At 38.0% G+C, this 18,106-nt stretch overlaps 1 protein-coding gene and 1 pseudogene across 24 annotated transcripts in view; one reads left to right on the forward strand and one right to left on the reverse strand.

The window, feature by feature from the left end:
* The window catches only part of Nrxn1 (neurexin 1), a 1,171,927-nt gene that overhangs the window by 349,379 nt on the left and 804,442 nt on the right, over positions 1-18,106 (forward strand). The window lies entirely within an intron of this gene.
* Positions 2,890-3,619, reverse strand: LOC115068413 (annotated as a pseudogene).

Below are 18,106 nucleotides of genomic sequence, written 5' to 3' on the forward strand. Positions count from 1 at the left end.
TCTCACATGTTGCACATACTGAATAAATGTATTGACAACTACTAGATTCTCCTCCTACTCTGTGTTGATCAACTAGTACAGACAGACCACAACATAACTATGTACACCAGACTAGATCACCACTGCCTTGAAGGTGGTTTACCTGAAGTTTTAGAAATTTCAAGTTTCACTTGTTACTTACCAGTATAGGTAGACGATTGCCATTCTGTAGGTTTCTGTAGAGAGAACTTTTGGTGCTTGAGTGATGGGTCAGGTTTCACAGGAAAGGTTTTATATGGAAGTGGTGTAAATTTCATCAATGGAATTGAAGGTTACAATTGAATAATTAGCATTGAAAGTATGAAGTGAGGAGAAAGAGAAAGAGCACTCTCATGGGATGCATTTTTAACTGGAGAAGTTCTATTGACTGTTTTCTAGAGAGTAAATGAATCACATTTGTTTATTTTATAAAATATTTTATTATTTTCTATTTTATGTGTATGAGAGTATTGAATGCATGTATGTAAGTGCATCAATGTCGTTCAGTGCCTGCAGAGGTCAGAAGAGGATATCAGATTCCCTGGAACTGGAGTTACAGATGGTTGTTAACTTTCATGTGGGTACTGGATTTGAACCTGGGTCTTCTACAACAACAGCCAGTGCTCTTAACTGCTGAGTCATCTCTGCAGCTCCAATGGATCACTTTTGATAACATCATAGTCCATTATTTTTCAAAAATTTGTGCTCAAGATTCATTTGTGTTCTTATAATTTAATGAAACTCCCACAGAACTTTTGTTCATGTTATATATTTCATGTGGGTACTGGATTTGAACCTGGGTCTTCTACAACAACAGCCAGTGCTCTTAACTGCTGAGTCATCTCTGCAGCTCCAATGGATCACTTTTGATAACATCATAGTCCATTATTTTTCAAAAATTTGTGCTCAAGATTCATTTGTGTTCTTATAATTTAATGAAACTCCCACAGAACTTTTGTTCATGTTATATATTCCATATATATATAAAAAAACATTCTGTAAAACTAAAATAATGTAGTGAGAAAATATAATTGTTTTATATAATTTAATGTCTTTTTGTTGCTCAACTTACTATAAGATAGTGACTGGCTCAGATCTACTTCGGTAGTGAGCCTTAAACTTTCAGTATCAAAAGTCATTTGCCTCTGGACAACTTCATAGTGTATTTGTGAGAGAGTGAAAGTGGTTTTGATTCTTGGAGACCCAGAAAAGGTGTCAGTGGCCACTAAAATGACCTTGGACAACACTTTGAGAAGCATTGTCATATACTGTTAGGACAGACCTACTGAGCACCTCTAAATATCAACCACTTTTCTGTGGGGGAAACTGAACCGTGATGAGAAGCAAGAACCCCACCTCCTACCTCCTTCCTTCTCATGAGAGAAGAATCATTTTAAAGTGAAACAAATAAGGTGATTTCAGGGAGTGACAGAAGCTTCTAAGAAAGCAAAGCCGATGTTGGGCAACTGTGGTATAGATGCAGCTCAGTTGTTTAGAGACAGGATAGTCAAAGACATCTGCTCAAGGCCTAGAGCTACAGAATGTGTAGTTTTCTGAGGACCTGAGAAGATTGTGGCCCAATGAAGGAGCAATTAATCTGAGGAGTTAATGAAACAGAAAGACTAACCCGAAGGCAGAGAAAGCGCACAAGAAAGAAAGAGAAAGGTGGGCCAAACCTAATTCATCTGAGGCTTTGCAAACTGTGATGGGAATTGTGTGGTATATTTTAAATATTACTTAAGGATTTTAAAGAAAAGATGACATATTGAATTCAGAATCTCCAGACATCACTCTAGCCATTAAGTGATGAATGGCCTATGAAAAAGCAAAGAAGGGACAGAACCAGCATCCAGGGAAGGGCTGCACTAGGTCAGATAAGACAGCAGAGGAAGTGATGAGCAGTCTCCAGGATCAGGATAGAAGGAAAACTCACATTAATTTCCCTTCAGTCTTATTAAAATCAATTTCTTTACCTTCCACCTCTATAACTTGTCAAATTCACTTTGAAATATGTTCAATTTTTCAAGGTCTTAGCACTCTTTCTCAGTTTTGTCACACACGACGTTAATGAGTGTCCTCTCTCTCAGACATCACTATAGCATATTAATCATATCGTAAGTTATCTTGGTGGCCTGTTATGGTGAGGTTTTTCTGGAATAAATTTTCTTGGACAATCAAAAACAAAATTAGTGAAACTTATTTATACATAAACTTAAAACATAGCACTCAGGCTTATCAAAATATTCCATGCAAAGTTTATTTATTATTTCTATTTCTATCTTTCTATCTGTTCTCTCCTGTTACATCTCTGAATCCTGATTGTTGAGAGGTTATAGAGTATTAGTGTTGGCACATTGTAGTTGTTAACAAAATTAATATAAGATAGATATATCCATGAGGCAGTTTTTCTTGTTAAGTGCTTAGACAAAAAAATACAGTTTCTCATTAAGACAAAAGCGGTGTTTTGGGAACACATGTTGAAATTAAGAATGATATTGGTTTGAATTCAAACTTCTTATATACCTAGGTTTCCTTTTTGAACAGACTCAGCAAGCAGTGGCTCGAACAGTGTGATTTCATGTTCTAGAAAAAAACACTCTATTTCTGGAATACCTCCTCTGTGATTACTGATAACAAACGAAGTATGATGGTTACATTTTTCGTAGATTTGAATCAGATAACAATTTCCTGCAAACTTTAGAGCCCCAAATACACAGGCCTGTGGTAGCTTCACGTGTACAACTGAAGACTTGGGAATTTCATAAACTATCCTTCAATAAACTGTACAAATATATTCATTTTAGTAAAATTTGTTTTTCAATAATACAGCTATTTAATTATTACTCCCACCTCATAAGACTCACATGAAAATAAAATTAAAATAGAAAAGGAGAAAAAAAATAAGATGAACAGAAATTGGTTCTTGGTATCTGATTCACTTCCAAGCTTTCTTCCTGGTTCTTGAGCTGATCAGGGTGGCCTCTGTCTGAGTACTTGAGCAGTATCTATCTTCAATCCTGGACCCTGTGCTTTCTTCTACTTCTTTCTTCCCCTTCTTTGAGACTGACTTTGTCTTCAACCCTCCACTCTCCACCACACTCAAGCCCAGACTGCCCTCTCCTTTGCTTCCTACAGCTTTCAATCCTTGCAAGAGACTGTCACAGAGATTCTGATAGAGAGGTTTCTCAGTGTAGGCCCATGCCTTCATGGTTTCCATGTACTTAGCAATTTCACCTGGCTTGTTTTTCTCAGGAAAGCATGTCTCCATCAAACCTGCAACATTTTCTCTGTATCTGATTTTGGAATCTCTAACATAGGTAGGATCTTTCAAGTTATCCTCCCAGGGAAGATGGCCACTAAGCCACAGGATAATGCAAAAGCCAAGTATTTCCAGATCACATCTTGATGGGGCCATGCCATTGTGTGCATCAACGATGGTGAACTCAATAGTGCCATTGTGACATCTTTTGGGATCTTCTTTGTATTCTTTATGAACTCCCGCTGGGCAGTACCGATAAGCAAGGTCAAAGTCTACCAAGTACTCCCTGTTAAAATCATAATGCTTCAAGAAAGGCCCACATACACTTAACATAGGATTCATGCTTTGCTTTTAATGTGTAGACTGGTTTCTGAGACCTACTTTGAGAGGTCCAGCACAGCTTCTGGGAACCAGGAAGAAAACACAGATACTGGAAGTAGACACATGTACAGTTTTCTGTACCTGATTCACTCCCAGGTCTTGGGGTTCATGTCTTCTGTGTAACCAACTGCTGCCTTATATACCAAATTATAATTCACTGAGAATGGACATGTAAAGAAGTCTGAGACACAGGCTTCCATTTTTAACTCTCCATCAGCATATTGCCTACTTCCAGACTGCTTTTCCTGCATCTGTAACCAAGGAGATTAATAACGCTTTCAACCACCTGGATGCAAGTGAGACCTAAGTACATTTTAAATCTTATTATCATTGCATGTACAGAGGATATTTTTACGTTTTTAAAAGATGAACCCAGTATACTATCTTTTAAAGTCTCCAGAACCTCACTGGTCAGGTTTATCCCACATTTCTTCAGAATACCAATAAAACTGAGTCTGAGGAAATCAATCCATATTATCATAGCTGTAAATGTACTCTCTGAACATTTGTCTTCAAGTCTTCTCATTATATTACGTTGCTGACTTTAACTGTGTCCTGGATGACAGTTTTGTATCTGCACATATTTGATATATTTTTTTACTTCAATATCTGTTTCTCCTTTGGCATAGTTCTTTAATTAAATTCCACCATTCATCATATAATTAAAGTTATTATTGGTAGGAAGGAATTCAGTCAGGTGACCTGTGTGCTACTCCCCCCAAAGCAGAAAAAGGTTTAAACTAATCTCCCTGTCAACTGGACTTCTGGATAAATAAACTAATGACATTTTCTGTAATCAAGGGTTTGTGTCCTTAGAAGATATCCCTTGCAAGAATTACCTGTAATGGAGAAAGCCATACATCTATGAGGCAAGACTGCCTGGACAGGCTGCATATACAGCCCCACCTCATAGTTACAGAATGCTTCATCTGAAACACATTGATGTATTTTGAAGGAATCTCAAGGAGAAATAGAATCAGGCTTTGTTTTCTTCTTTGCCCTTGCCAAGTTGACATGGTACAGACACAGTATGTTGGTAAATAGTTTTAGTCTTTCTACTGCACTGGTGAAATCAAAGCCACCCTTTTAAGCAGTGAAAATGCCTGATTTAATTTTTGTACTTATAAATCAAAATTAAGCCTGGGAAACTGGACTCATAAAGAGCTGTAGCAAATCCAGCTGTTTTTATTCTAAACGACTCTCAGGGCAATTTGTATGAGGGTGATGCAGCTATGAGATAAAGTAAATGTCTATCAGCCCAGTTGGTGCCGAACAGTCACCAGGATTTAAATATACGCAGTAGGGAAAAAAACAGCCATTAGTTTTTTGAAAGACAAGGAATGATTGCATTGCTAATATGAGAAATATATTTTTCTTTTACCTTTGTTGTGACTGTTTTCATTCTGGAGAAAAATTTCAGGATTGAATATGAAGATTGGAGATGAGTATTTGATTTTACTTCAAAGTCAATAAAACAAAGAATATAAACTCCTCCTCCTCCTAGCCATGTGAATTGATGTACCCATTGGTAGAAGTGGTGTGGTATTGTCTCTACTTGAGTCTAACCAAATGAAATGATGCTTCTTACATGCTAACCTTATAGAGAAGAGAAGCAAGTCAGCTGTCTAGAAAACTGTCAGGATAAGTTACTTCAGTAAGCAGCTACCAAAAGATTTACTGGAACAGAAAGATGAACAGAATTCATGGATTTCTGCTATATTCGCAAATATGTTTGTTTGTGGTAAACAGCTTGGAAGTGGACCCCAGTTTTAGTTGAATTTCCCTTGCTGTATGTACATGGCTACATTAATAGGTTCAAAGAGTATAAAATGGTTTACCCAAGGTCATACAAAATATCAGCCTGGGACACTGTGTTAAACTAGGCTTTTCTCTTCAAATTCCTGGAATCTTTCCCCTATAGTCTAGTATGTTCATTTACAGAGCTTCATCTTATCTCAGTAACAGTTCATATGCTTATAGTTGGTACCATTCAGTTCATTTTTATCTATAAAATCACACCTCAGTCACCAAGTCTCAAAAAAATGCTGTGAAATATATTTTAGATTACAGACATATCTGCACTTTTTAAAAATGTAGTAATGGCCTCATGGTGAGTTAGTAATGCAGAAATTGGATCCTATTAATCATCTTTCTCCCTTTCACAATTTACTTCTAAGTTAAGGATAGTAAAACTAATATTTTGTTGCATAAATATCACAGTTCATTTATTTAAAGTGTTTATTTCAGCATTGTAAACACATGGATTTGTTGTGTTTGGAGTTATGCATTTTGTTCTTTGATCTCTATTTGGCCATACATATCAAACATAGGGAGGAAGAAATCCAAAGACTGTTTTGAAAGACATCTGGGGAAAGGTAGGACACAGCTAGAACAGCTGTTAAATCTTTGACTCCTACAGCCCTGTGGCTGTCCTTTACCACTCTATCCTCTTATCTCCTGTAAACTGGTTAGGTTGAATTGGTTCTGTAAAACTTTGTTTCCTGTCATTTAGTACCCACTGCTTTGGCATTTTATGATATTCTTTTTCTCTTTTCGTCTCTATCAAAGTCTTCTCGTGGATTGAATATGTTTCCTTTATACATTTTTGCACTCTTTCTTTGGGATTTTGCTTTATAAGTTGATGTACTTGTGTGACAAAACCTCTTCCTCCATCAGTAGAGGTGCACAGCAGTCATCACTGAGAGTGTAAGGACATGAAGTGTTTGGCATTTGGTACTCTGTCTCTGAATTCAAGGGTATTTTTCTTTTTTTTTCTTTTATGTGTGTGTGTGTGTGTGTGTGTATTGCCTCCGTGTAGGTAAGTGCGCCCGTGTCCTGCAATGCCCGTGGAGGACAGAAGAAGCTGTTGGATCCCCTGGAACTGGAGTTACGGACGGTTGTTAGCTGCCATGTGGGTGCCGGGATTCGAACGGGGGTCTTCTGCAAGAAAAACCAGTGTTCTTTACCACTGAGCCATCTCTCCAGCCCCGACAAGGTTATTTTTCAATGAGGCTGGTGGTTCAGTCACAGATGATTTAACACTTTCCATTAACAAGTTACTCATGGATTTTTATCTTTCACTTATTGAGCTTTTTAAATTAAATATGGAAATCATAGATGGTTGCAGGTGGGATGCTTGGCCAGTGGTCACAAAGTGAACGGTTTGACCCGCAGACGTGGGAAAGATGATTGTTCATAGCGCTCACTCTCCTGTTGAGCTAGCATGGAAAGCTGACAAGAACAGATTAGAAAGGCCTCAGACAATTAAATACAGTATTTAGGAGTGACTCACACTGCCTACAAGACAAACAGAGAAAAAGAGGAAAGCATAAAAAGCAAAACCTCTCCCTAACTTTTAATTTTAGGTCACTGCAGCTGGTAAGTATAATGAGATTGCAAAGACAGCTTTTGCTGGTGGCTCATAAACAGGCACAAAATAATGGTTGATGAGTGAATGTAATGCTCGGTGTTTTATTGGATTCAAATGTAACTTTTCACACTCTGACTAGAATTTTAAACACGCCTGGAATTAAGATGAAATAGAAATTATGGAAAAGAAGGTAAGATCTCCACAGAGTAGCTTCTCAGACAGACTAGAATGCTCTGACCTTGAAAAGATAAACCCAGAACAAGCTAAAACCAGAATATGATAGAGATTTAAGTGTCTTCATATATGTAGCATGCTATTGTGTGTCAGAGAGTTACAATAGCAGAGAGAAGCAGAAGATCACAAAGAGAAGCACTTACAAAACAGGTGATATAATGACGCGGTCTGTAATAATATCCAAAGACGTCTTTATTCCAATTATAAAATTGAGCTTGCTTTTTTTAATATGTTATTTTTATTTTATGTGAATGAGTGTATTGCCTGCATGCATACTGCATGCATATACATGTACCCATGTCATTGTCCAATGACTGTGGAGGTCAGAAGATATCATTGCATCACCTGGAACTGGAGTTATTAGCCACATGTGGTGCTGGGAACCAAACCCAGGGCCTCTGCAAGAGCAGCCAGTGCTCTTAATTGTTGAGCCTTCTCTTTAGCCTGAGTCTGCTTTTATTAAAAAGGAACACTCAGACAATATAATCTAGAACATTTTTTCTGTAAATATTTTTGTTAGCTTGGATTAGTAAAATATCAATTAGAATTTTTCTCTCTGTTTTTATTTCTCTCTGTCTCTGTCTCTTTGCCTCTCTCTCTCTCCCTCCCTCCCTTTCTCTCTCTCTCTCTCTCTCTCTCTCTCTCTCTCTCTAGTTCTTTGTTTTCAGCTACAGACAGATTTCCCAAAGCCAGCCAGTTTTTTAAAACATTTCTCAAGTGAATTCATTTTCTAGTTCTTTGTTTTCAGCTACAGACAGATTTCCCAAAGCCAGCCAGTTTTTTAAAACATTTCATATCATTTTATTTCCTTTGTAGAGAGAGGACCTGGTCAGCTACGGTTCAGAGTGAGAAATCTAAGGGAAGGGCTTTCCATGGGAAAAAGCCATGATTCTGCCCCATCCCCTTCTTTATGTTTGTGAACAGTATAGCCAGGCAGAGACTTTGTATTTTGTCCTGTTTGGATTTTGCCACTTGTTTTCTATTGGTAAGTGGCAATGAACCCAGGATCTCCTGCACACTAGGCAAGTGTTCTGTCTCTCAGCCATATTCTCAGACGTTTTTTCTACTTTATTTTGAGACAGGGTCTCCTTAAATTCCCCAAGTTTGCCTTGACCTCATGATTTTCCTGCTTTAGCCCTCAAAGCTGAGATTACAAGGCAGTGCCACAATATTCTGTTGGTTTATGACCCTTGCGATAAAGAGTTATAGTTTCTAAATCCAGAGCTTGGTGAGATCTGTACCATGAGATGAGCTTGGAGTAGGAGCGCTTCTGTGAATATATTTTGTGTTCCTACACAAATGCATGTCCTCAATGCCACTTCTTAAAGGCATTTAACACTATTCTCGCCATGAAGACAATTGTGTAGAGCCCAAGAATTCCAAAGACCTGACAAAGTTTTCTTATCTAATTTCATGTGCTAAGTTCTGTGGGCTTCATGGTAGGACAAGTTAGGAAATTTGTCCATTTTCTTTCTTCTAGATAGTTTTCATTTAGTATATAAAGTGTATTTTCAGAATGTCATAGGGCTATATGTTGCACCATTTAGAGAAAAGGATAAAATGAATGCTCATACATGCCTTCAGTGTTTGGTTCAAAAATAAATTGTTTCCCATCATATTTTGCATCTCAGGCTGTATGCAATTATTACATAGTGAATTATTTAGGTGGGAAAGTTGGGTTTGATTTAAAATTCGTTGTAAAGATGAAATGCTAATATTGTAGAGTTTGTTTGCAATTGTTATTCAATATATGATGACAGAAACCTCAGGTGAGTGCTGTCATCTCAAAATAATTGCTTTTATACACTACACACAGAGTGATGGATAACTGTCTTGAATGTAACATATTTTCTAGATTAGGCTTTCCTCAAAGCACTCATGGGAGCACAGAGACAAAAAGAACTTCCTCTTTTCCTATCTAAAACCTATTATTTATTAGGGAACAGGTCATGTGATAAAAGAGATGGAAACTACAAACAGCAGCAACAACGAGAACAACACAATCTAAAAATATGCACGGTACAAAATTAAGCAATTGTGCTAAACTCAGACACAAGACATAAACCAAAGATTCCGGCCTGGGAAATCGAAAAGCTTCTTAGAGAGGTGATTTTGAGCTGAACTCTTTTGTACCAAGAACTTGAAAATAGAACCCAGTTACCTACAGAGCCGCAGCATTTAGTGCAGAATCATCTTCAGTTGCCCATACTGGACTTAGGTCTCCCGACTGACGTCTGTGAGGCTCATGGAACTGTTACATTGGCTTCATTGTCAAGTGTATCATTTGTGTTAGCTTTCTAACATTTCTAAAGGAAAGGAGAAAATAATGGCTATAGAGATTGTACAATTATACTGACGTCTACAGTGATAATTTTGTTTTGTTAGTGGGTCTATATACATTAAATTGAATTTAGCATTGACTTAAAGGGCTTTGAGGTAGGTCTCAATGTGATGCCCCTAAACAGACTAAATTGATTAACTTGGCTCATCTTAATATAATTTGGATCTAATTGCAGAAAATGAAGCTATCAATAGTTAGGGGTATTTCTATTTATTTATATGTCTCCAGATTGGAAACATAATCCATTGCAATGTGTTTGGAGGAAACAGGCATGTGACTGAGAGAGCAGGGAAAGCAACACACAGTCAGAAACTGTCCTAGTTTGCTTTCTATAGATGTGATAAAACACGCTGACCAAAACCAACTTGGGGAGAAAAGGCTTTATTTAGTTTACATGTCCCAATCACAGATCATCACTGACAGAGGCCAGGGTAGGAACCTAGGGCAGAAGCTGAAGCAAAGAATGCACAGAAGTGCTACTTATTGCTTGCTTACAGGCTCTGGCCTGTCCTCAGCCTGCTTTCTTATACAACCTAGGACCACCTGTCCAGGGGTGGCACAGTGGGCTGGGCCCTCCCATGTCACTCAGTAATCAAGAAAATGCCTCACAGGCCTGCCCACAAGCCAATCTGACAGAGGAAATTCCCCAATTAAGATTCCCTCTTCTGGGGCTGGAGAGATGGCTCAGCGGTTAAGAACACTGTCTGTTTTTGAAGAAGATCTGGGTTCGAATCTCAGCACCCACATGGCAGCTAACAACTGTCTGTAACTCCAGTTCCAGGGGATCCAACAGTTTCTTCTGTCCTCCGCGGCACTGCATGACACGGGTGCACTTACTTACGTGCAGGCAATACACGCATACACATAAAATAAAAATAATTAAAATAATTAAAAAACAAAGACCCCCTCTTCCTAGGCGTGTCAAGGTGACAGGGAAGCTGACTATGACAAGCACCACACTCTGCCATTAGCAGCAAGAGTTCATGGGTATTCTGTATGGTCTTTGAGCTTTGTGGATGAATGATATAACCAATATCTTCTACTTTTTTCCAAAATAATTTCACTTTTGGGAACACTTGGAAATTGAATCCAGAGCCTTGCACATGTCTAGCAAGCCTTCTGCCACTGAGCTATATCCCCAGGCTTCAAATAATTTTGCATTTGAGAATGTCTGGAACATAGACTTTCTATCTAGCATGTAACCTGGCATTAATCAAAACAAGTCCATTACATAACCACACGAAATAAAAGTCCTGACAAGATAAATGAATTCTGTCTCCTGATCATTTAACCTATATTAGAATATGAAGCATTCTTTCTGATACCACTGAAAACCTGGTTTTACCTGGGCCCTCGCAACACGAAAACAGAAAAGACAATTCGATTTCTCCTTTCCACCGAGCTCTATGTCTCTCTGTTTTACGGATGTGAAATCTCACTCAAATCAGCATGAAGAGAAACACTAAATAAAGGCTTGGAAATAAAGTTGTGATACAAGATAGAGCAGGAGCACTCTGAAGGAGGGTTCTGTCTGCTGCCAAGTCATGAAGTCCATTAAACACAGAAAAGAGGGCCTGGAGAGGTGGCTTGGTGGTTAAGAGCACTGATTGCTCTTGCAGAGGACTCAGGTTTGGTTCCCAGCACCCACATGGCAGCTAACAACCATCCATAACAACAGTTCCAGAGGATTCAACACCTTCTTCTGGTCTCCATGAGCACTGTGTACATGTAGTGCTATTACATACATGCAGTCAATACATTCATGCACATAAAATATGCATTTTAATAAAATTTTCAAAAACAGACAAGTCAATAAGGAAGGTTGTTTGGTTATCAGCTCATGGTACTGTGTAGATGTGGGGAGACTGTATAACAGGAATCTGAGTACTCCTTAGACTGCCCCCCAGAGGCAGAGTTAGACTCTGGGAAAAAGACTAAGAAGCCTGATTTGGGCATTATCTGGGGAAAGATGGGAGTGGAACAGACAAGCTATTATGATGGAAATGCACAGCTCCTCTCGGCTTTCTTTCCTCTTCCAACACTATTTCAACCTCACCTGGCCTTCTTAGTTCTATACCCTGGAAGGTAGAATTCTGAGAGATTACAAAAAGAATCCAATTTTACCTAATATGGTTGATTTTTTTTTTTTTTTTTTTTTTTTTTTTTTTTTTTGGTTTTTGAAGCAGGGTTTCCCTGTAACCCCAGCTGTCCTGGAACTCACTATGTAGACCAGGCTGGCCTTAAACTCACAGAGATCTGCCTGCCTTTGCCTCCCAAGTGCTGGTACTACAGGCGTGCGCCACCACGCCCGGCTTATATGGTTGAATTTTATTCATAGGAGGCACTGTTCTTCTCTACAAGAGGAAACAGAACATATGGTGATCAAAGATCTGATCTCCACACATACCCTCATGCGAAAGTCCTTGCATGTGGTCCCAACCTGTTATTTTTGCTTCCAGAGGGTCTGCATGAGCACTTTTAACTATATTTATCAAGACAGTGTCTCCTGTAAATAATTACATTAAATGGATAAATTTTCTACCCACTCAAACAGCCACCTCAACTTGAAAGAGGTTGCCCAAAATACATACTTAAGTGAAAATTTTCTATCCAAAATAACTTTCACTGAAACTGAACTTCTCAGTGCCCACTCTGAGACTTACTGCCTGACTCATTATGCCATTCTTAATGAGCTTGGTTATCTGGTTTCCCATACCACAACAGATTAGAAACAGTAAAGGAGAAGCTAAGAGGTACAGTGACAGCCGAAGTGACAGCAGGATATCTGACATTACAGAAGAGAGGAAAAAAATGATAGAGTGGTCATAGAACTATATAACAGCATAGAGCACTATTAAATGCCCACAAAGCTGACCCTTATCAAGAGAAAAATGATCTTATGTCTAGTGACATCTATGTAGGAAGACAGAGAATCATAGGTAGTATAAAGATTTCTTTCTTATATTTAAGTCTTAAATGAGCATAAGCTTTGACTACATGAAAAGTTTAGTTTCCCAGTCAAGCAAATGTCCAGGTAAATGAGGTGTTACAAATTCTATCTTTAAACATCCAACAGACTTTCCTTACAACTGGGCTATAAATAATCTCACTATTCACTGGTTTTAGTAGTTACCTTTTTATAAGAGGAAACAAACCAAAAACAATTTTAATGAAAGATTTTTTTCCTCTCTCTCTCTCTCTCTCTCTCTGTCTCTTCAGTGCTATTTGGGTTTCTGAGTTAGAAAATTGAGAAGCCCACATAGATTATCTAATATGCAAGAGCAAAACGTTTGCATTCTCATTCCAAAATAGACTTAACAATCAAGTTGAAGGTTAAATGCAGGATTTCATTTTTACCAAACTCAACAAAACAGCTGCTGTCACTTTGCAAGCATCAAGTCTCATTTACACACATAATACACAAGGTATCTGACCTGACCTGCACATCACTGCTCATTTCAGTCCCTTCCTGGAGAGGGAGAATCTTCCTGTCCGTGACTGGGCAACAGTCCCTACTGATGACTGTAGTGCTCTCTCTAGGGAGGGAATGGAGATGTGGTGGGTATGGCAGAATCTGGGCCTTTCTAAGAAAACAGGATTGAGTAGGGATTTTGTTGGATGTCATCTTTTACTTGTAGTTTTATTGTGGTTTAATGTAGGATTTTATAGATTGTTTTCTGTAAACAGATTCTAGTTACTAAAAAAATCAAACAGCAGTATTTCTGCAGATGCACAGAGGACTGGAAAAAAGGGGGTTGCTTTTACTATGAGTTGTCTGATAGGGTATTACAGAGATATTGTTAATTTTCTTTTGTCAATATGACTTAATGTCACCATGACATTATGTCACCTCTCCCCAAATGGGGACTCAGAAAAGCTCAAGGAGTTTGAAAGGAACTTGCTATAATTTCCAGATGTAGCTTCACCCTGCTACACAAAATAAGATAGTAGCCATGAAATTTTGCCAATGAAGCATTATAGCATCTTCAGGGAAGTTATGTAATGGCAAAGGTATTATTTTAATCTGTTACCTAAACTGATAAAACTCAGACTGGTATTGGAAGGGTCTGGATTCTGGTGTTTTCTGTTTCTTTTTTGACTACTCTGTTAGCTTCTCTCTAATATGATGTAGCTGTTTCCTTATAAAACTTGGAAACAGAATAGTTCTTTCCTTTTTTGAGACAAGGTCTTACTGTGTAACCTTGGCTCATGGGTTCAGACTGTAACTCAGAGCTAGTCCTTCCCAGTGAACTTCTCTTGAAAATCTAGCTATGTCTGTCTATCACCCTGGAATGCAGACCAAACAAGGGTTGATATTTTGAGTTTTGAAGAGAACCTGAAAATATGAAAGTGTTATTTTTAAAGTGATGGCTAATATTTATAAATATAAGTGTAAAGGTACAGTCAGGTCAAATCTTTATACTTTTAAATAACTGTGTTGACTAAAAGCAGTCTGCTAACCATGCTCTCCATAAGTCAATTTAAATGTGCACTGTTTTCATCTATTTTTGTTGTTGCTGTTATTCGTTTGTTGATTTTTTTTTTCTAGAGGAGGTGTGAAAGGTATCAAAATTTAGCTTTACACTTGCAAGCATATATTTCTAGTTTGGGCACTGAAAGGCAACATGAAAATAATCAGAGAGAAACAAGGGGGAAAAGTCACACCAAGTCCCTGAAACAATACTTTAGAGAAAGCTTGTCTGCTTTAGACTGTCCTCAGAAGCAGGATCTGTGGTCTAAAACATGGGTGTTAAGGGCTGGAGAGATGGCTCAGTGGCTAAGAACACTGGTTGTTCTTGCAGAAGACCCAGGTTCAAATCCCAGCACCCACATGGCAGCTAACAACTGTCCGTAACTCCAGTTCCAGGGATCCAACAGCCTCTTCTGTCTTCCGCAGGCATTGCACAACACAGATGCACTTACTGACACTCAGGCAATACACACATACACATAAAATAATAAATAAAATATATTGTTTAAATTTAAAAAAAAAACAGGTGTTAAATCTGCTGCCCTTGCAAATGCAAAAGAAATATTAGGGTTTAATGATGCAAAGATTCCAAGTCTGGTCTTCCTGTAACAGGTTTGAGGTCAGAAATAGGGAAATAGAGAAAGTTATCCAATCAATATTTTAACTAGAATGCTGACAGAATGAAACAAAATGAGCAGTTAATAATTAAGCAGATGGGATTTGGGAGAGAGAAAAGACCAGAGACTGCTGTGAACAGTCTATCCTTTGTTTGTGGAGTCCTGTACATTCTGGAAGATACTGAGAAGAGAGAGAAAGGGATAGAAATTAAGATATTCTGAAATAAAAAGAAGTGAGACTTAGATGTATAAATAAATGGAGTGATATGGAGATCAGGTGACTCAAAGTTTTCAAGCTTTAGCAGTGGAGACAAGGAGAGCATCAGAATACTGATTTGTGAAAGGCAAAAATAGCTCCTGAATTGGATCCTAACAAAGTGAAATGCCAGAAAGAGCAAGTAAGGCAGCCAGTGCAACATGGAAACCTGGGCATTCTTTGATGTGTTGGCTTTATTCCTTCAGAGCAACATGCTACATGTACAGAGAGAAGGCTAAAGACCACAAGCTGGATGCTGGAGTGTGGCTGTCTTTTCAGGACAGAGGATTGGAAAACTAATACTGAGAAAAAAAGCCAAACTAGGAATTTTAAAATTATAAGAAGCAAATTAAAATAATAATACGTCTTGTTTAAGTATGATCGTTGTTTCTATAGCATAACCTGATTTCATTCATCTTTAAGAAGAACCCATTATAAAACTTTATAGTTTGTAATAATTCTTAGAAAATCATATTTTATAAATCCCTGTAGTCTTTCATTTTGCCTATTTTATTATTTAATAGTGCAGTTCTAATCTAGATCCAAAATTCACATGCTTGGGATTAGCACAATGGCTCCTGCTTGCTGCTGAGCCCAAGGAACTGAGTTCGAGTGCCTGGAACCCATGTGATGAAAAGAGAGAACCGGCTCCCACAAGTTGTCCTCTGACCTCCACAAGAGCTTTGGCATGGAGAGAGAGAGAGAGAGAGAGAGAGAGAGAGAGAGAGAGAGAGAGAGCGGGGAGAAAAAAAAATTAGAAATCATTCACAGTCTCTGGTTTCTGCCTGGTTTACATTTGTATAGGCAAAAGTACAAAAATTCCCAAATGCTCTTCAAGGCTAGATAGGTACAAACAAGTTTTGTATTTATTAATTAAATTTGCCCTTTGACCCTTTCTTATGTGTAGTGAATTTTGATTACCTTCACCTTCCCACCCTCTATTATCTCCCTTTGTTCGCCTGTCAACACCTCCCTGCAAATCCTTTTCTCATGGTCATGTCTTTTGGTTCAGTTTGGTGACCCACTGAGTTGAACAGGGCTGTGCCTGTTTCCATAGGTAGTAGTTATCCAGTGGAGTTTGGCAAGCTTATCAGTAAGAACACACCTGAAGATATTGACTCCCCTTCCTTAAAATCTTTCAGTACTCAATCGTTCAGCAGGGAGGGGGAGGGGCCCATGAGCCCCTCTTTCATCTATGACTGGCTGTTGATAGGGACCTAGTACAGGTGACTGCAACTCCTTAGCATAGACAAATAGTTTTAAATGAAGAAAATTTGAACTAGAAGATTTTGCTTTAATAATTGAAATATTAAACTGGGAATCTGGAAAAACACCATACCTTTGTGCGTGTCATAAGCCACACACTGATTATGCAAGGGATCTAGGGGTTGCATGGGGTTGTCAATGTGCATCAACCATGACCACCTTCAAGATGGGCTCATGGAGCTGGGCAGTTACTCAACTGAAGTAAAACAGAAACTATTCAAGTTTATATATTTCCTTGCTCAATTTTTCTAAAGCCTTTAAGAATGTATTTTTGCAGGACTTGTTGTAATTATCAAATTTAAGACCTGCTCTAATAATACAATTATAAATTATTACCAATTTGGGTGATTTGTTTCACTAATTAAGGTAATTTCACTAATTACAGTTTTGTGAGACTTACTGTGATAACTTTATTAGGTTATCTAGCCAAACTAAGAAGATAAAGAAAATTATAGGAAATAAAATACATACATGGATAGATGGATTCATATAATATCTGATACCATTCATGAAGATCATTTCACAAAAGTGAACATTCATAGAGATAAAGTTTTGTTTCAAGTAATAAAACTTTCCTTTTTCCTTTTACCATTTTGAATGCAATAATGCATTCTTCCTACCTTATTAATTTGAAACTTTCAATGTAAGCTAAACTCTTTTGAAGCCTCAAGGTCATCCTTAGGAACATTAATCACTGCTCTGTGCTTCAATGTGGTAGTTCCTTCTGGACTGCTGAAGTATGGCCGCAGTTTGTCCTCCTGAGACACAGCTATGCTTCCTAAGTTCCCCTAACTACCATTTGTAATTCATTTAAAAAACCTTTCTCTCTTGTTGTGATCATGTGTTTCTTCTTAGAGAAGGCAGCTCTCTGCTAGAGCTGTGCTTTGAGCTGGTGAAGTCAGGAATATTGGATAGCAGAAAATTAGAATTCTGTTACTGATAAAGCTAACCGATTACAAAGAAGGTTCTAGAAAGCAAGTCCAGGTACAAAATGAGTAAATCGCCAAGGAGTTTTTCCATCCTCGTTTCAGCATTTAGATACTTCTTTGTTTTCATTGATGTTCTTGGCAATTAGAGCTGCAGGACAAATTCCACCAAAATAAATCTCCACATGCCATCTCAATGTTGCCCTACTCTAAATAGCATATATCATAGTAGACCACACTCAGTAGGCCTTATTTTATGAATAATGAGTATTTATTTACTTACATAATTACATTTGTATGTAGTCCTAATGTATGTGGGTATGTGTAATACTTATGTACTAATGTGTTATCATGAATGAGGCTATACCGTACTATACTGAGAACATGATCTAATTCTTGTAATTAATAGAGGTATTAATGAAAAGCGTATGATGAATACTCTGACATTAGGAAGGGCTAGAGAGATAGCTCTACAATTATGAACACTTATTCCAGAGGACCTGGGTTTTATTCCCAGCACCCACAATCATCTGTAACTTCAGTTCCAGGGGATCCAACAGCCCCTTCTGGCCTCTGCAGGCAGGCATTATACACATGTAGTGTGCTTCCGTACATGGATGCAAAACACTCGTGTATGTAAAATAAAAATAGCAAATAGAATATTTTAAAAAATACTCTGGCCTTGGGAGATTGATTTTGTTCTCCTAGTCCTGACATTATGAATACGTTGTTGCCTGGTATTTCACTGGACCTTTGGAAACATCAGATACTGAAAATCAGAACCCATGTCAGCTTGTTGGATTACAATGATACTATCCACTAGCAAGAAGAATAGAACATCTTGCCCATGTATCGCTATTGTTTGTGACCTTACATTACCAACTGTAACTAACATTCAGTGCTAAAAAGTAGTTTATCCTTATTGGTACTATTGTAAGACAATCAAGGCATGATCTAGCCTAGTAAG

Source organism: Nannospalax galili, unplaced genomic scaffold (genome assembly GCF_000622305.1).
Source record: "Nannospalax galili isolate Female #2095 unplaced genomic scaffold, S.galili_v1.0 scaffold286, whole genome shotgun sequence".
Classification (NCBI taxonomy): Eukaryota; Metazoa; Chordata; class Mammalia; order Rodentia; family Spalacidae; genus Nannospalax; species Nannospalax galili.